Source organism: Sus scrofa, chromosome 4 (genome assembly GCF_054392235.1).
Source record: "Sus scrofa isolate SSC_HxYL_T2T_F1_AM1 chromosome 4, Sscrofa_HxYL_maternal_Yorkshire_Landrace_v2.0, whole genome shotgun sequence".
In the NCBI taxonomy this organism is placed as follows: Eukaryota; Metazoa; Chordata; class Mammalia; order Artiodactyla; family Suidae; genus Sus; species Sus scrofa.
This window is the reverse complement of record NC_139386.1, coordinates 73,632,179-73,652,604: the sequence shown is the minus strand read 5'-3', so window position 1 is coordinate 73,652,604 and position 20,426 is coordinate 73,632,179. Positions and strand designations below refer to the sequence as shown.

General features: G+C 38.6%; 1 long non-coding RNA gene across 4 annotated transcripts in view; it reads right to left on the bottom strand.

The window, feature by feature from the left end:
• The window catches only part of LOC110260285 (uncharacterized), a 493,307-nt gene that overhangs the window by 244,908 nt on the left and 227,973 nt on the right, over window positions 1-20,426 (bottom strand). For 2 of the 4 annotated variants that reach the window (XR_014843743.1, XR_002343281.2), the window contains one exon: window positions 10,827-10,879. The exons of 1 other annotated variant lie outside the window; for it this stretch is intronic. This is a non-coding gene — a long non-coding RNA (uncharacterized LOC110260285). Of the gene's footprint in view, window positions 1-10,826; window positions 10,880-17,410; window positions 17,474-20,426 lie in introns of those variants that run through there. One more of the 4 variants, XR_014843745.1, reaches the window with a different exon arrangement.

Genomic DNA, 20,426 nt, shown 5'->3' with positions numbered 1-20,426 from the left:
TTTTTCTCCTTATCTACTCCCATGAATGATTTCAGTGATTCTCAGATTTTCCACAATAATTAATTAATGTGCTCATCAATTCCAGCTAACCCTTAGCACCTTCTACAGTATATCACTACCAGAGTTCAACAGACTGCCACCTGAGTGCTAGAGACTTCTAGTTTGCTTCTCAGAACTGAGCTGAAGAAGTAAGTTGACACTGTCAAATGATGCTTTCAACCAATAGAGGCAGAACTTTGCAACCTCTGCCTTTGGCATTGACTGAGTGCCCCCTTCACACCGCCCCGTTCCTTAGAGATAAAAATTACTATAAGACCACGGATCCAAATAATTAACATATAGCATCAGGGAAGGCACAGCTCTCATATAGGGACCATCTCCCATCCTTAGGGCCGTTCATATATAATGTTTTTTTACTTCAAAGAGAAGCACTATTTGTTACTCTGTGCAACCTTGAAGGCTGTTTCTAGATCAGAATGAAGTATTCAGTGATAGACAACCAGCTGCCAACAGGGAGGGCATCTGTCTCCTAGTGGAATCTTGACTGAAGTGCTACCTTAATGCTTATCTGAAACACGGACTATGGAGATTTGGGTTGGAGCACGTGTGCTATTCTTTGAATGAATTACATTGCGGGACTACTCGGAGATTAAAACCGCTGTCTAAAATGTGTAGTAAACCCTTAACAACAACAGATAATCTGGGGGAGTTTTACAAACAGAACTCTCTCACAATCTATCTTTGCTGGAAAACTAGATTCCATTCTCCAAATTCAACAAGCAATTTCTTCAATGACATGGTCTACTGGAACACACAGATGGATGTGATGCTTCCAAAGAAACAGTATTGATCAAAAAGATCAAATTTCTCTGCTTCCTAGAGTAGGAGTTGTTTTATGCTTTTACAAAGACCATGACTTTATGCATCCATATGGACAGCTTGTAAGTGTACCTACTTTAATCTGTGAGATCCCATACCAACATTAACAGATACCAATTTTAAGATATACCAGCTCTGTGTCTGGCATATTTCTTTGTAATAACTCATGACTTTCATGTGCCATTACCCATTAGCAATTCCTCCTTCAGTTCGTCTTATATTTCTCATCTCTATTGGAAACACAGTGAAATTACCACATGTTCAAAAGAACTAGAACGCCTCACCATTATACAAAGTTTCAAAACGATTTTTCACAAGACAGGAATGTGACACGTGACACACCCCAAAGCACCATTTCCCTTGGTAAACACAATGTGTTTTTGTGATTTTTTTTTTTAGAGCCGAGGCAACCAATAAACAGCTAATTCTGAAAAAAGGAAAGACAAAGAAGTGAACTTACCATCTCTAACCATATTTGTTCTAGGATCAACATAAGTTGTCATCTTTCTTGATAAAACCCTGGCAAGATCCCACTGAGTCTGACATGGACTCATAGGGTAATGAAAACACTTTGGTTCTAGAGAATTACAGTATAGTACACAGTGCTCACAAACAGAATGAATAATTGAAATCCAGAGCGTTTATGCTTCAATGGAAAAAAAAACAATATTTCATGGCACATAAATTTATTCAGCTTATTTGCATTAAGGTTGAATGATCGAAGCACTGTCCACAGGAAAATAGGGATGGTACCTTGATGTAAGTGCGTCGAGCATTCATAAATATTCTTAGGAAGCAAGATGTACCTACATTTAATCAGCACTTATTAAAATTTTATTCCCTATAGTTATTCAACAGGATCTGTGGTATAAAAACATAATTACAAAAATCAGATTTGAGCTCATTTGACAACAGAAGGGTTTTATGGTGACCTATCTCCAAATGTTCCTATTTGTAATTAAATGCAGCGATCAGCAGTAAGGATTTTGAAGCTGTTTTAGTAGTTCCGCTATTCTGCTTAACATGTGGCACCCGTAATAATTAAAATGATACTAACACATGCACAATTTTATGGCCCTTATGGTGCAACCCATTATGCCAAATAAGGGCCTCTGTTTTCACAGCATACTGCACATGGTCTCATTACACCCACTTTTCTTTTCCTGTCTTCACACTAACAACTGTTAAAGTGAATCAACACACGAAACGTACTCTAACAGCTTAGTGTTTATGATATGTGTGCTGTTAGTCAGTGAACAGGAAAATCTAAACATTTACTGTTTATGTAAAGAATAGCGTTAGTGTTAGCGAATTGCTCGGGTCTGCTTACTTTATTATCTAGATCACAAACGTAATGATGGGTTTCAATGGCATCTATATTTTCACTTTGTTTTGTTTTTCAATGCAGATGTCTATAAAAACCAGAAGAATCTGGCATTTACACATCTTAGAGTATTTCTCCTCAACCATAAGATTATGTAGGGATCGCTTAAAAAAAGAAGATACATCAGTAGGCGTCATTCCCTTTTGGAAAAAAAGAAAAAGAAGAAGAAGAAGAAGAGTGAAAGATTTAAAGTTATTTGGGGGTGATTTCCTCCACGACCTTCTGAGGCTGGATCTGGTTTATCTAAGGTGCTTAAAAAAAAAAAAAAACCCACACACAAAAAACCAAAAAAACACACTATGAACCACTTTTATGGGGTACCACACTAAAATTTATAAGAAAATGGGAATTTGTGATTAGTGCCATTTTATCATGAATAATTTTGTAATTAAGAAGCTCCTCAAGGACCTCCTACACTCATTTTACAGTCATCAGTTCCGAATGGCATTCAGTCTTTTTGTTCTGGGACAGAGTCCAAAGGAGGTCCCATCGGTGGAACACCAACAGATTGGGCAAGATCTCATCTCTGCATTTCCCATTGCCATTTTTCTGAACATTAGTCGAAACTTCGGCTAAAGAATAACAACCTTTCTTTATTTTTTATTTTTTTCGTAAGTCAAACTCAATTCTGTCCATTTAGGAATGTTGCCGGATTGGCACTAACGGGGAGTCAACTGAGCTGAGTAGGCCTTGAATGTTCAGGGCTTAATAGCTCAACTGATTGCAAAGATACAAAAGAAAAATGCTCACAGATTGCAGCCTTCACATGGTTTGGCTCCGAGATCTCATCAACAGTGTGACGTCGACCGGTAGAAAACCATGTGGATGCTGTATGAGGACCATGCGCTCATTACAGAGCTGTGAAAATTTGTGGGACTGCAAAATGAAAATTACCAGCCAGAGGAAGGAAAAAAAAAAAAAAGGCAAGATGAGACGTGGTGGGGGAAGCAGCTTGAGACAGACCTAATACAGTCTTCTGTACGAGCTTCTTAGTAGAAAGACTAGGAACGTTGAATATTATGTAAATATCACTGCAGGTCCAACAAATCTGTCAGAACCCTAGGCCACCCCAGGCTCAGACTGTCACACTCAGACAGCACACGGGGAAGACTGCATCCCTGCTGGAGACATTCTCCATCTCCACTTCCAACAACAAAAAACCCCAACCTACCCCCTTCAACAGTTAAAAAAAACAATGAAAGCTTTCTAAATGAACTTGAAGAAACTTGCATCCGGCATCCATATTCTTTGATTAAAATAAGCATTTGTGATCAGCATTCGTATTTCCTACCCCATGATCAAAAACAAATAACCCACTTTGTTTGTTTCTTACTGCAAATGAATTAAATTAGAAGCCATTAGGAGGACTGGCTGTTTATATCCTTGTTTCAGCAGTGGTAGTATTTGAAGTTTCCTGCGGTAAGTTCATTACTCGTATTTTGTCCAGAATTAGTGAAGCGTGCTGAAAATTGCTAATGACAGATGTTTCTCCACTCTGTCACACTTCTTGTATCATTTGATTTGGAAAGCAACATACGGTGTTCTGCTCTATCAGTATGTCACAGACTGTCTGTAAACAGCTGGTCATAACTCAGTTCAGTGAAAACCATTACTTTCCAATGAAGGGCTGGACACCCTCCAAATTGCATTTTGGCATGGCCTCGGCTGCATAATGCACAAAGTTCCTCTGTTCCGAGGTTACCTCAGGAAGGTTTCTCACTTTCCCTACTTGTGTTCATGTTTCAGAAAATAAGAGTGTTTTCCAAGCAATAGATAGAACATCAAGAGGATAGGGGAAAAAAATTAATGATTATATCAAGCACTGGAAAAAAAAAACTGAGAATGGTACGTTGCAAAAGATAACACAAAACCCACCCAAAATGTATATCTTACCATTTCTAGCTAAGTCTCCAGTTGAAGGGAGTATGAATTATTACGGTCAAGGCCCATTAGATGTCATATTTCAATGTCTCCTATAGAAGAGTCATAGCATATATGCACGACCATGTGGCTATCCTTTGGTATCTAATCACAGTTAAAAGTACTAAAATCATTCCCCTGTCATTTAATTGATGATGAAGTCCAAAGAAATTTGTTCTGCTTTTTTTAAAATCTGAAATTAAAAAAAAAAATCTGAAATTCATCAACCCAAAAACCAAGTATGAAAATCATATATGTATGAGGCCACACACCCTATTTTTTAACACGACATTTTAAAACATGCCAACAATTACATTTCACAATGAACAATGCCAAGTTATTTGAACCATACATCAAATAAGAAGGCCTCATTAGCAACACCTTTCAGAATGTTTGGAATCTTACCTCCTGGTGGAGGTAAAGTCTCTCACTGAAAACCTCTGGATGGAGCAGAGAGATAAGTAGAGATATTGAATATATTCAAAGCCACTTGGCACTTCCAGATCCATAGGGGCTTGTGATACAGATGAAGAAACAAAAGAGAAGGAAATGAACCTACTGGCGGAACTGGATGATAAAGGAACATGCCCATCTCGGTTTAGCATTCATTCCATCCAATATCCATCAACAAATACCAAGTACTTATATGTGCCAGATAATTGCTGAGGAGAGTCTGGTGGGACTCTTTTCTGCACATAAAGGAGATGCTCATCAGCACTGAACTCTAAGTGTATGCTTGTTGTACCTGGCAAACCCTAGATCAAGCTGCCATGTCACTTTCTGAAGCTTTTCCTGACTCCCCAGGCAAAGCTGCCTCACCTCTGGGCCTTCCCCACACATTCCTAGTGACTCCACTATAGCATGACAGGTAAAGCACAGCTGGAGCCCGGGAAAGAACATTTGATCCATGGGAATGTCAGGGAAGACGTCAGAGGATGTGACATTTTGCCTAGGTCTTAAAGAATGATTCACATGTGCAAAGTAGACAATATTGTAGAACATCCCAATTAAGAGATATATTCTCAACAAGTTAAAAAAAAAAGCAATACACTTTGTAGATCAAATACAAGAATAGAATACAAATGTATCAGAAAATTCCAAAAGATAAAAACTATATTATGCTGAAGAATCTCTTTAAATCAAGGTATCTCTCTTTTTTTTTCTTATCTTCAAGGCCAGGCATTTAATACTACCCTTTTCTCTCATAGCTAAAACCAATATATCCTGTGTGGGAAAGGATCATTTTTAAGTGAAAACACATATATTTAAAAGTCATACCACTTATTACACCATTGAGCACAACTGGTTTCCCAAAACATTAGTAGTATTTTAAGGCGAGTCTTAAATAAGCAGTATTTCCATATGATTCTTAATACAAGATTGTTCCTGAAAATTGCTTTATATTGGTCTTGCTCATACTAAAAAGAGAAAAGGTACCTTACTATAGGATGTGTCCATCCTTTTGAATAACAGGCTCTTTGCCGTTGCTATATTGTACATCTCTTATCTTCAGTTGACTTGCCCAGCTGAACCTAGGCTGAGCCACTGAAGAGAGTTTTATCATCTGTAAACGCAGTAGCAGAAGAGGGTGAAAAAGTCATTTTTCTCTGCCAGTGGCAGAAGGCTTTACCTTTTTAAGGGATGTAGTCAACTAAGAAAAAAGTGATTGATTCCTTTAGCTGCTCAAAGCTGATAAAAGAAAATTATAGAGAACTGCTTTCACTAGTTATCCTTTCTCAAACCTTCTCTGTTCCTCTTTCCTTTTTTGAGCATTTCCCTCTATTTATGTGACTCTCCTTCTGTAGCTCAACCCTCACTGCTTTGACTCTGCTAACGTACTTTGCGAAGGGCTATTGCCTCCCCTTCACAGAGAAACACCCTTACATGTCATTAAAAGCAAATGCCTTTTGTTTTTTGAAAAGGCTATACAGGAACCTGTGTAGACTGACTGTGCCAGGTGACGATGGTGTAGAATGTGGACCTTTGCATGAATATTACATAGTGATTTGTCTTCCTTTTTTGTTGCTGTATTTGCTGTTATTTCACTGATGGCCTTTTAGTCTTCTTTTTTAACCTTCATTGATGGTCTTTTTTTTTTCTTCCTTGCAAGTAGTGCTACTTCTAAATATGAGCTATGGCCCCTAGAGCAGATGGGTGAGAAGAGATATAATTTCCACCCTATAACTTGTTAGAAGAGCTCAGTGCCTTGCCAGTTGGCCAGAAGTTTTGGTACTCAAATACAAAATATACAGGTTCTCAAAGGTTGGTCCTGTGTGTGTGTGTGTGTGTGTGTGTGTGTGTGTGTGTGTGTGTGTGTGTGTGTTTGGCTGCGCCTGCAGCATCCAAAAATTCCTGGGCCAGGGATCGAACCCCCGCCACAGCAGTGACTCCAGCCACAGTAATGACAACGCCAGATCCTTAACCCACTGCGCCACCTGGGAACCCCTCTATGTCATTCTTATTTGAGTCTCTTTAAATCTTTACAGGGCCAGAAAATTATCCATTGAATTTTTAACTAATGAAAATTGTTAAGTTATGGCCAACATCCTGTTGGTAGTCTCCTGTTGTCCTTCTGATGAAAAGCTTGGCCAAAAAATAAAAAAAGATACCATTTCTGTCCAACATATCCAAAGAAATCAAAGCCACTGCTGGACAATTTGCCTTAATGAACATAATTTTTTTTAACCATTTCAGGAAAGAAATGCTTTGCAACAATACACAACTAGAGCTTTTAAGGACAAAGCATCACAAGGATGAGAAAGCACAAAAAATGAGAAAGTATGCAAATATGCCAAATTGATAGCGAATACTGACTCCTCCCAGTTTGTGGACCAGAAGATAAAACAACACAAATTATCCCTGATGGGACAAATAAAAATTTGATTTCATTTTACTCAATTCCATTGAATAAATGTTTATTGAATGTCCACTAAGAGCAAAATTGTTTGCAAGGCATTAAGAGAAAATAAAAACAAGCATATTTCCAAGTGTGGAAGAATGTTCTTAAGAAGACCAGTGGCAATAATTATACAAATAATTAAGAGTATAAAGCAGTGTTATTAAAGTGACTTACATACATGTGTATATAAAATCTCTTTTTAAAATGTTAATGCATTTGATAATTTCCAATTTAGATAGCTAGACCGTCATTTTCCACCCAAACAATACAAAACCTTAAGTCCCTGCAATTAGATTACAAATAGCTTTTGATTATCAGGGGCCTGATTAATAGAGTGCCTATATAATTTATCATCCAAACAAGGACACTTTGAGAGTGAAAAGTGATGCTATTAATAATTGTGCCAAGTCAGTAGGAATAAACTGGGATTGTCCCAGCAAATAAGAACATATGGTCACCCTATTGATTACTTCATTTTTAGTATTACCAAGACAAAATTGTTCCTGTTTTCCTGCTTCCTTCCGCTACCTGCCTCCGTAAAACATTTTATTTTTTATTAGGTGGTATTCCACAGAGACTAGCCCGGGATAAAATGAGACTGTGTCTCTCAGATCCATCAGTTTTACATATAATAAAGACTGGGTGAGAAATCATTTTATGAGCATTTATTGGACCAAGTACTGGTGATAAAAAGATGGCAACAAGTAAATTCTTGTCCTTTGTTTGCTTCATCAAAATTAGCAAATCTTACATATACTCATAAAATGTTCAAATACTGAAAAAAATTCTTAGATATTTTTATTTTAAAGTATTTTTTAAATTATTATAAAATATTTTTACAAATAAATGCTTTTAAAGAATTGAAGTACCTGTGTTAAGAAGAAAAAGGAGTGGTGAAATGATTCTTCTGCAAATGACTTTAATTCAAGTTTCTTTAATTCAAGACATCCAGAATGTCTCTTCCTACTTCCTGCCTTCCTTCTACTTCTCCTTCACTTCTCTTCTGCAAGTCCAACACACACACACACACACACACACACACACACACACACACACACACCCCTGAATCACTTTGCTGTACACCACTTTAACACAATATTATAAATCAATGATAATTCAATAAAAAAACTAGATCATGATGGCAAACTCAAATGACTACAGGAATGGGCAGGTGATGTGATTGAGCAAAGTGACTCAGGCACAAGATAGTCAGGAATACGTTATGGAATGGTGTGGACTGTGGCAAACTCTAGCACTGTGCTCTAGCTGAAAGCGGCAGCAGCTACTAAGCAACAGTCAATTATGTGAAACTATGGATCTGGTGTAGCCAGTTCTGCCAACTTTCAAGAAAAACAGAAAAACATTTTTTTTTTTTATTTTCCCACTGTACAGCAAGGGGGTCAGGTGATCCTTACATGTATACATTACAATTACATTTTTTCCCCCACCCTGAAAAACATTATTTAAAAGAAATCTTTTGTTTAATGTTGGCAATGAAATCAAATGGAAAGCTCTATGAACCAAACCTGGTCTTCAGGGCTGCCAGTCTGCCACTCCTACAAGAAAATCTTTTACTAGCACATGACTGCAGAAAAACTTAGGGCTCTTCCTCCAAAGTCAAGAGCACTTGCTTTTGCCTTAGAGCTAATCTTTTCAAAAAGGAATCCTGGAGTTCCCGTCGTGGCTCAGTGGTTAACGAATCCGACTAGGAACTGTGAGGTTGCGGGTTCAATCCCTGGCCTTGCTCAGTGGGTTAAGGATCTGGCGTTGCCGTGAGCTGTGGTGTAGGTTGCAGACACGATTCGGATCCCGCGTGGCTGTGGCTCTGGCATACGCTGGCAGCTACAGTTCCGATTCGACCCCTAGCCTGGGAATCTCCATATGCCACAGAAGCGGCCCTGGAAAAGGCAAAAAGACAAAAAAAAAAAAAAAGGAGTGTTTGTGGGTATGTGTGGGTGTGATATGCAAGCTTGAAATATTTTAAGCACGTGAAATAAGTATTTATTGTGTATTTTTAATGCAGATTATGAATTAAATGTGGAAAAACTGCCATAATAACAATTAAAATCTAGTTGAATGGTACTCAAAATTGAAGTTCACTTCAAGGATTCAATGATTCCATGACTCCTTCTCCAAGCAACTTTCTGTTAAATTCCACTTCTATTATTCATTCATTCATTAGTTCATTCAACAAACATGTCTGGCATATCCTACATACTAGGCTCTATTCTAGGTGTTGGGGATGCAATTAAGACAGACGAAATAGCCTGCCTTCATAGAATCTACATTCCAGTGGGGAAGAGTGACAATAATTAAACAGAAAAAGCAAACTGCACCATACATATGGAGAAGGGTTGTAGGAAATGGTGTGTAGGTGGGACTCAATTCAGAAGTTTCAGTTCAAACGTGAAGAAGGTCTAAAACTAAACCATAATTTGACTGGTGTATTGAGACATCTTCAAATGCCAAAATCTAAAAAGAAATCATATCACAATTACCATCTTGTTTTAAAGCAACTAATATAAAATGTGTGGATCAGCTAGAAGATAAATAAGGAAGTGAATTATTAAGTTTATGATATAGGAATATGAGTGGTAGTGCTTATTACTACAATCATTGTATTATTGTTGTTACATTACTATACTCATTTAATTCTTTTGTAAAGTTGATAAAAATACTGTTTTTTTAATTCAATCAATACAGAAAAGCATAAAGAAAAAAAATCAACCAGCAATAGATATCATAAGTATCCTCGGCATATATAAGTAGAAGGATGGATGGATGTACAGATGGATGGATACAAACAGTGCCTTTTAATAACTGGGATAAATGTACGTTAATAGTATCATAGAACATGTCTGGGCTTAAAATCTTGTCTCTGCGATATTCTAATGAGTAAACATGACTTATCCACCCTGTGTCTTCGTGTCCTCATTTGATAATGAAGATACCACTTACTACAGTATTTTTATAGGTATTAAAGGAAATAATCCATATACAGTATTCAAAGCAGTGTATGGTACATACTAAATGCTCAATAAATGTTAGCTGCTATTATTATTTGCTTCATCAGTCCATTCATGATATTGGTTTGATCCCCAAATTATTTTCTCAATTCTGCTGTCTCTTCTTCCTAGTCATCCTGTTGTTTCCTCATCATCTTTCAGGTATTATCTTTTCTTTTTTCCCTCTTGTTTATTAAAGGGAAGTTGATTTACAATATTGTGTTAGTTTCAGGTGGACAGCATAGTGACTCGGATGGTTCTAAAATGGGAGACGCTCTTGGGAGTTATTTTTAGTTCCCTAATAATGGGCTACATTCGGTGACCATTTCTTCTCCTCCTTTCTCCTCCTCCCCTTCCTTCTTCCTGGTACCCTCACCTACTTGCCTTGCTCTCTCTTCACATTTTGCTCAGGCTTCACTGTGCCGTCCTGGCTGGGGTGCTTACTCTCTGCTCCCCGCTCCTAGATTTCAGGAAAGGATCTGCAGTACTGGGATTCACTCTACTTGGGGGGGCGAGGGGGAGGAGGCAATCATCTCATCCCTATGGTGATGTTCTTTGACTTCAGATTATCTTCCCATTCAGTGCAGAGGCTGGGGCTCTTTACCACCATCTGATTCTGTCACCATTTTTCACCCTCTCATTCTTTCAGACCTTCCTATGGTCATTTCTCTTAATGCTTCCCCTCCCCAGAGAACCTCAGTTCAGTAAGCACTATCATATGAAAGATTCTAAATTATACCTTAATTGGTCAAGGGTAACTTCACTCACTTTTCTAGGAAACAGTGCCATCTTCTGCAAAAAAAAAAAAAAAAAAAATAGTCATACGAGAAAAAAGATGATTGGTCTTACTTGTCAGTGAAAGGAAGACAAACTGAGAAAGAAACCAAACACCCAAGAAATTAGGGATAATTAACAATGAATGGAACATCCTCACAATACACTATATGGAACTACTAAGAATTATATTGAGGGAGTGGAATCAAGATGGTTGAAGGAGCAGGATGTGGAGCTCACCCTCTCCCACAAATATACCCCAAACCCCCACATCTACCTATAGAATGATTCTCACAGAACATCTACTGAAGGCTGGCAGAAGACCTCAGACTTCCAAAAAGGCAAGACAATCTCCACATAATTGGGTAGGACAAAAGGAAAAAAAGAGAGGAAACAGGACAGGACCAGCACTCCTGGGAAGGAGCTGTTAAAGAGGAAAGGAATCTGCACCCTAGAAGCCCCCGGCTGGTAGGGAGATCAGCTGGGACAGGGGGGGAACCTCAAAGCCTTAGAGTAAAGCACAGTAGCCAGTCTGAGGAGGGCAAAGCAGAGAGACAAAACCACACAGATGATCAGGACCACCACCCAGCACAATCTAGCCAGACACTCAGGTGGGGTCTGGTTGCTAAGGCTGAGGCTTTGGAAGTCAGTTCCAGGGAGAAGATTGGGTTGGCTGTGTGGAAATAGCCTGAAGGGGCTAGGGAGCAGTTAGCTACAGCCAAAGAAGTATGGGAGAAGGTCTGAGCCTGCCAGAGAAGAAAGGCAACATTGTTGGGAGTGGAGTTGCAATCAGGACCACCATAGGAACTTCTTTCTCTGTGCGTGTGCAACAGACTTTTGGGAGGCAGGGCACCTCTTGTGTGGGCTACAAGGGCAGGTGCAAACCACTGCAGACTCCATAGGTCAGTGTGGCTCATGACTGCCTGCCATCCCCTCCAACCCGAGGGACTGACACTGCTGCAGAGGGCCCTCTGACCCAGTGCTGCCTGTCACCTCCACCTCCCTGAGAATGCACACACCCCACCACTGTCAGCGCTAAGGGCCCTGCAGCCTACCACCACCAGTGCAGCTGAGGTTCCTGCAACCAGGCACTGACTTTTGCCCCCACCTCCCTGGGAACGCAAGCATCCAGCCTTTGCTGCTGCCAAGGGCCCTGTGACTGAGCACTGCCTCCACCTCCATGGGAGTCACTGCTACTACTGAAGGCCCAGCAACCAGGTGCAGCCCACCGCCCCCACCTCCCCCATGGGTTGCCACCACTGCCAAGGGCTTGGCAACCAGGCATGACCTGAGGCACCACGCATTGTCACAACCTCCCTGGAAGTAGGCATGAGCTATGCACCTGCACACCCCATATCAAGGGGATAATGGTCTGCACATACTGAAGAAAAAGATAACCAGCTTCCAAACAAAAAATAGCCCTCATGCCAAAAAAATAATAAACCTACACAAGCTACCCAGGGATGCTCCCACATATAGATAGCCCTCCAGACTAGAGTAGGTGAATGATTTCCCCTAGACTCACAGAGTAAAAAAAAAATATATATATATATATATATATATATATACACACACACACACACATACATATGTGTGTGTGTGTGTGTGTGTGTATATATGTATAGCCAAAAGAACAGAATTTCCCTGAAGGAGCAAACAATGAAACAAACCTCTTCCAGTCTAACAGACACTGAGTTCAAAAAGGAGGTAATGAAAATACTGAAGAAATTAAGAATGGCTATCAATAGTAATGCAGATTACTATAAAAAGGACTTGGAAACTATAAGGAGGAGCCAAGAAAAATTAGAAAATTCATTTGCTGAGTTGAAAGCTGAGGTAAAGACATTGAATGGCAGAATGAATACTGTAGAGGAATAAGAGCTTTGGAAGATAGAATAAGGGAAATCACCCAATCAGGACAGCAGATTGAAAGCCAAATGAAAGCAATCCAAGAGATCTATGGAATAATACAAAGTATGCCAATCTATGCATAATAAGGATCCCAGAAGGAGAAGAAAGAGAAAAGGGGATTAAAAGAAATTATGGCTGGAAACTTCTGAAATGTAAGGAAGGAAAAACAGATATTCAGATAAAGGAAGCACAGAGGGTCCCAAATAAGATAAACCTAAAGAGACCTATACCAAGACATATTATAATAAAAATGACAAAAGTTAAAGATAAGGAGAAGATTCTAAAATCAGCAAGAAAAAACAGAGTTAATTACAAGGAAAACCCCATAAGGCTATCAGTGGATTTCTCTACGGAAACACTGCAGGCCAGAATGGAGTGGCAAGATATATGCAAAGTTCTAAAAGGGAAAAATTCACAACATAGAATACTCTACCCAGCAGGTTATCATTTAAAATAGAAAGAGAAATAAAGAACTTCTCAAACAAGCAAAAACTAAAAGAATACAACAACACAAAACCTATCCTAAAAGAAATATTGAAAGGTCTTCTCTAAACGGGAAAGAAGTAAGAAGATATAGGATGGTAGAAATCACAACTGGAAAGTGATCATTAAAGTAAGCCAGTATACAGATCAAAAAAAAAAAAAAAAATTAGTGACAGTGATAATAAACACAAGGAACTTATCTTTATCCTTAAACTCTTCCAAAAGACTGAGGAAGAAGGAACACTCCCAAAGACATTCTATGAAACCACCATCTCCCTAATACCCAAAGCAGACAAAGATACCACCAGAAAGGAAAATTATAGGCCAAAATATTTGATGAATATAGATGCAAACATATTCAACAAAATTTTAGCAAACCAAATCCAACAACACATAAAAAAGGTCATTTATCATGACTGAGCTGGACTCTTCCCAAGGTCACCAGGATGGCTCAACATATGCAAATAAATCAATGTGATACACATCAAGAGAAAAGTAAAAAAAACACATGATCATCTGAATAGATGTAGAAAAAACATCTGACTAAATTCAATATCCACTCATGATAAAAAAACTCTCACCAAAGTGGATATGGAGGGAACATAATTTAACATAATAAAAGCCATTTATAATAAACCCACAGCCAATAAAATACTCAGTGGAGAAAAGCTGAAAGCCTTCCCACTAAAATATGGAACAAGGCAAGGATGCCCATGATCACCACTTATATTCAACATATCATTGGAAGTCCTGGCCACAGCAATCAGACAAGAAAAAGGATAAAAAGGTATCCAAATTAGGAGCTCCCATTGTGGCTCAGCAAGTTAAGAATTTGACTAGTATCCTTGAGAATGTGGTTTTGATACCTGGCCTCATTCAGTGGGTTAAGGTTCAGGCATTGCCATGAGCTGCAATATAGACTGCAGACATAGATAGGTCAGATCTGGTGTTGTTGTGGCTGTAGTGTAGGATGGCAGCTGCTGTTCCCATTCGACCCCTAACCTGGGAACTTGCATATATCACAGGTGCAGCCCTAAAAAAGGGGGGGAAAAAAGGTATCCAAATTGTAAGGGAAGAGGTAAAAATGTCACTATATGCAGATGACACAATACTGTATATAGGAAACCCTAAGGAATCCACACCCAAACTATTCAATCTGGGAGTTCTTACTGTGGCACAGCAGGTTAAGGATCTGGCATTGTGGCAGCTGTGGCATAGACAATAGATGTGACTTGAATTTGAATTTGATCCCTGGCCTGGAAACTTCTGTGTGCCTCAGGTGCAGTCAAAAAAGGAAAAACAAAACAAACAAACTCAATCTGATAAATGAACTCAGCAAAGTAGCAGAATACCAGATTAACATTCAGAAATCAGCTGCATTTTTGTATACTAACAATGAAATATCAGAAAAAGAATGTAAAAAAAGAAAAAAAAACCTTCAAAATCTACCCAAAAAAATTAAAATACCTAGGTCAGTGAAAGACTTATTCACGGAGAACTCTAAAACATTAATCAAGGAATTTAATAAGGATTCAAAGAAATGGAAAGATACACCATGCTCTTGGATTGGAAGAATATTGTTAATATGGCCATACTATCCAAAGCAATCTACAGATTTAATGTGATCCCTATCAAACTGTCCAGGACATTTTGCACAGAACTAGAATAAATAATCCAAAATTTTATATGGAACCATAAAATCTCAAGAATTTCCAAAGCAATCCTGAGGTAAAAAAAACAGGAGGCATAATCTTCCCATACTCAGACATACTACAAAGCTACATTAATCAAAAAAAAAAAATCATGGTATTGGCACCAAAACAAATATATGGATCAATGGAATAGAACAGAGAGCCCAGATAGAAACCGAAACACCTACGGTCAATTAATCTTTGACAAAGGAGGCAAGAATATAAAATGAGAGAAAGACAGTCTCTTCAGCAAGTAGTGATGGGAAAATTGGACAGGTGAATATAAATCAATGAAATTGGAACACACCCTCACACCATGCACAAAAATAAACTCAAAATGGCTTAAAGGCTTAAATACAGGACACAACACCATAAAACTCCTTGAAGAGAACATAAGCAAAACATTCTCTGACATAAATTGTACAAATGTTTTCTTAGGTCAGTCTCTCAAGGCAATAGAAATAAAAACAAAAATAAATGGGACCTAAGCAAACTCACAAGCTTTTGCACAGCAATGGAAACCATAAACAAAACTAAAAGATAACCTACAGAAAGGGAGAAAATATTTGCAAATAATGCAACTGACAAGGACTTAATCTCCAAAATATACAAACAGCTCATAGAATTCAAAAACAAAAAAGCAAACAACCCAATTGAAAAATGGGCAGAAGGAGTTCCCGTCATGGCGCAGTGGTTAACGAATCCGACTAGGAACCATGAGGTGGCGGGTTCGGTCCCTGCCCTTGCTCAGTGGGTTAACGATCCGGCGTTGCCGTGAGCTGTGGTGTAGGTTGCAGACGCAGCTCGGATCCCGCGTTGCTGTGGCTCTGGCGTAGGCCGGTGGCTACAGCTCCGATTCAACCCCTAGCCTGGGAACCTCCATATGCCGCGGGAGCACCCCAAGAAATAGCAACAACAACAAAAACAAAAGACAAAAATACAAAAAAAAAAAAAAAAAAAAGGGCAAAAGACCTATATAGATAATTCTCCAAAGAAGACAAACAGATGGCCAGAAGGCACATGAAAAGATGTTCAACGATGCTAATTATTAGAGAAATGCAAATCAAAACTACAATGATGTTATCACCTCACACCAGTCAGAATGGCCATCATTAATAAATCTATAAATAATAAATGCTGGAGAAGGTGTAGAGAAAAGGGAACCCTCCTACACTGTTGGTGAGAATGTAAATTGGTACAGGAGTTCCTGTCATGGCTCAATGGAAATGAATCTGACTAGAATCCATGAGGATGTGGGTTTGGTCCCTGGCCTCGGTCAGCAGGTTAAGGATCCAGCATTGCCATGAGCTATAGTATAGGTCACAGACTTGGCTCAGATCTGGCATTGCTGTGGCTGTGGCCTAGGCCAGCAGCTACAGCTCCAATTCAACCCCTAGCCTGGGAACCTCCATATCCTGCAGGTGTGGCCCTAAAGCACATACACACACACACACACACACACACACACACGCACACACAAATTGGTGCAACTACTATGGAAAACAGTATGGAGGTTCCTCAGAAAACTAAATATAGAACTACCATATGATCCAGCAGTCCCACTCCTGGGCATATATCCAAACAAAACTACAATTCAAAAAGATACATGTCCCCATATCTTCATAGCAGCGCTATTCACAATAGCCAAGGCATAAGAACAACCTAAATGTCCACTGACAGATGAGTGGATTAAGAAGATGTGGTACATATATACAATGGAATACTACTCAGCCATAAAAAAGAATGAAATAATGCCACTTGCAGCAATATCAATGCAACTAGAAATTCTCATTCTAAGTGAAGTAAATCTGAAAGATAAAGGTGAATAGCATATGATATCACTTATATGTGGTGCAAATGAACCTATCTACAGAACAAAAACAGACCCACAGACATAGAGAACAGACTTGTAGTTGCCAAGGGGGAGGGTGGAGGGAGTGGGATGGATTGAGAGTTTAGGGCTAGTAGATGCAAACTATTACATTTAGAATGGATAAAAATGGATAAACAAGGTCTTAGTGTATAGCATAGAGAACTGTATCCAATTTCTGGGATAGACCATGATGGAAAATAATATAAAAAAGAATGTACATATATGTATGACTGAGTCACTTTGCTGTACAGAAGAAATTGGTACAACATTGTAAATCAACCATACTTTAAAAAAAAGAACTGACATACACTTACTACTATGATGTCAACTATATAAAAGTTATGTATACATTTACTTATATTTATAATATGGAAATGTATATTAAAATATTTTACTATATCTTTCAATTACAGGATTACAGGAAATTTTTGTTTTCTTTTATAAATTTTCTATAATTTTCAAAATTTCTAGATATTACTTAGAGAATCAATAAACAGAATCCATAAAATATTATTTTTAAAAAGTATTATGTCCAGTGCAGCATTTTCAAATGCAAAGTAAGACATAAATCTATAATTAGAAAAGACCAACCTTCTCACATCAAGGCTGAAACTTGTTTTTCTTACAACACATAGACTTAGACATTTATTTTTCACTATCATAACTTACCAAATATGACCAAGAAAAGCCTTTTGTGTGACAAAGTCAATTCTGCAAAATTGTGTGATGATGACTTTGGTAGGAACTAACAAATCTGCCAACATAACCTCCTCTCCATTTGTCGTTCAGCTAGCTATTTGTTCTCTTAAAAAGGACTGTTTTTACCCTAAGGGCTAGTTTCATTTAAAAAAAAAGAAAAAAGAAAGAAAAAAAAATACGCTGATGAATTTTATGATTTTCTTGCTTTTTCCTCTGAGGATCAAGCCAATCATCCTACCCTTTAGGGGTAGCCACAGATTGCCCCCATAAAAACAGAAATCTTAGGCTCTGTCTGGTCATGAAGAAAGCTCCTGCCTGTCCAAAATAAGGCATGAAATCAGGAGTTGACAGAGATTCTCATTCAGGAAAGAATTGTCACCATTTTTGCTGTGCTCCGGCCAGAACAACATATGGCAGCCCAGCTGACAAATATAATCTTTTCCTCTTTTTTTCCCATTTCACATGCACATTTCATTTATGGAATATTAAAACTTCACACAAAGTGTCTGTTAACCCCTTGGCACCACAGCATTCCTCGTCTGGGATGTGCTGTTTCCCAGGATCCTCCTGTCCAGCTGTGACAGGGTTAAGGGAGAACCAATGGTCAGAGGCTTCTGCCCCAGCCCGGCGTCCATCAGGAAGGGGCGACTCACGGCCCTTCCAGGCACACTTGTCTTTACGCTAGAAAATTCAGAGCTTCCTGGCTTCAGTGTAAACCTCCTTTTACCCTGCAGTCCAGGGCCTTTCAGGTTCCCAAACAAGAGGTCTTTTCAGATGCACCTGTCCTAACATCCTGTCTGTGGGGGCCCAAAGGCAAGCCTACTGTTCACTCTTTGAGCACGCTGCTGGCCCCTATCCTGAAGGAAGAAAGCCTCACACATGCTTTAAACAGGAAAAGCCAATTGTCGACTTCACCTCCCTCTGCAGATAAAGGCATCAGGTTCAGGTTTAGATCTCCGCTGACAGATGCAATGCTTACTCTCAGTCCTATATCCTGAAGGACCCCCACAAGCCCAGGTGACCCAACACACGTCCAACTAGATGTTTCTACACGTGTGTCACTAGAAGATTTCTCTTCCCATTCACTCCTTCATGTTTGACTTTTCATTTAGGAAAACTGCCTAGCATAAATAAGGCCCTCAATATAGATTTGTCGAATAAATTTCAAACATTAAATATACAGAAAATACCCCATGACATATATCCATTGAGTCACTGCATAGATTAAGCGGATGATATCATTTTGCTATATTTGCATCCAAAGATTCTGTCTTTTTAAAAAAAATAAAGTATATGGATTTATGTCCTGTGAATGAATTCGACTAGTAACCATGAGATTGCAGACTTGATCCCTGGCCTTGCTCAGTGGGCTAAGGATCCAGCATTGCCATGAGCTGTGGTGTAGATCACAGATGCGGCTTGGATCCTTCATTGCTGTGGCTGTGGTGTAGGCCAACAGCTGTAGCTGATTCAACTGCTAGTCTAAGAACCTCCATATGCCGTCGGTGTGGCCCTAAAAAAAGCAAAAAAAAATAAATAAATAAAAAATAAGATATAAAATGTTTCAGCAACATCTTACCCACGCCACATTCCTCCTCCACCAGGTCAACCATGACTCTGAAATCAGTGCTTATCATTCCCTTGCAAGCATGCTAACATGCATGCACGTATCCATAAAAAAATAGAGACTAGTCATTTGTCTCTTTAATATTTTCCATGAATGTTTTCCATACTGGACATAACGTTTACATGTATTTTGCACTTAACATTGTGCTTCCTTGTGCAATTTATTCGTGTTGATATCCACAGATCTAGGTCACAACTGTCACTGCTCTATACTTTCCTAAAACTTCAAAAACAAAGCTTTACACAGTACTCCATGTTTTTGCTATCACAAACAGTCCTGCTTTGAACATCCTCAATCATATATCCATATGACATACACTCTCTGGAGTGGACAGCATACCTAAACTATCAGCATCTTCAGTTTCACTGGATTGGCAAGTTGGTTTCCAAAGTGATCATATCAGTTCTTGTTTTCATCAACAGTTATAAAAGTTCCTGTTTCCCAGAATCTTGCCAACATTTGAAGTAAATTTACTAATTGTTGTCAAACTAATATGTAGGTGGTAGTTTACTGTTGATTTAGTTTTCATCTCCCTAATTTTTAGAGGGGGTAGGGAAACTCTTCTTATGCTTATTAGACATTTGCTTTATCCACTTTGTAAATTGCCCTTGCCCATTTTTCTTCTAGATTGTTTGCATTTTTCATACTGATTTGTAGAAGTTCTATATAAATATAATCACCATCTTCTCTAAGCCAGTCAATAGCTTAAATTTTTTGTTTTATGTAACATTTTTTGCTGTATGTAAAGTTTTATTACCATTATCATCATTATCATGATTATTACTATAATTATTGAATATAGTCGGGTTAACCCATGTTTTCTGGTTTGTACTTCTTGTGGCTTACTTAAGAAAAATTTTTCCCATTCAACAATACTAAAAAAAAAAAAAAATACCCTCTTTTATTTGCTTTATATAGTCAGTTTGGCTATAGTGTTTGTTCTGAAAGTATAAATTTATTCCAAGACAACTGATACAATAAGAAAAAAATATAAGCATTAACACAGATTTCCAATATGCTTACACACAATTTTGTCAACAAGAAACACCAGGTAAAAGCAGAGAATGGCATGCAGCCTAACCAAGCTGTGTAGGAACACACACAGAGCACACACATGGACCTCAAACTTCTACCAGCTACCTCAGCTCGCAGGTGTGTTATATGCCACACCTGTCCACATCTGGTGTTACACCTCTCCGTGAGATCTCAGATACTCTTTCCACTGCTTCACAATAGCACCAACTGAAACTCCCCTAATGTCTGCTCCACAAGCAAACTTTC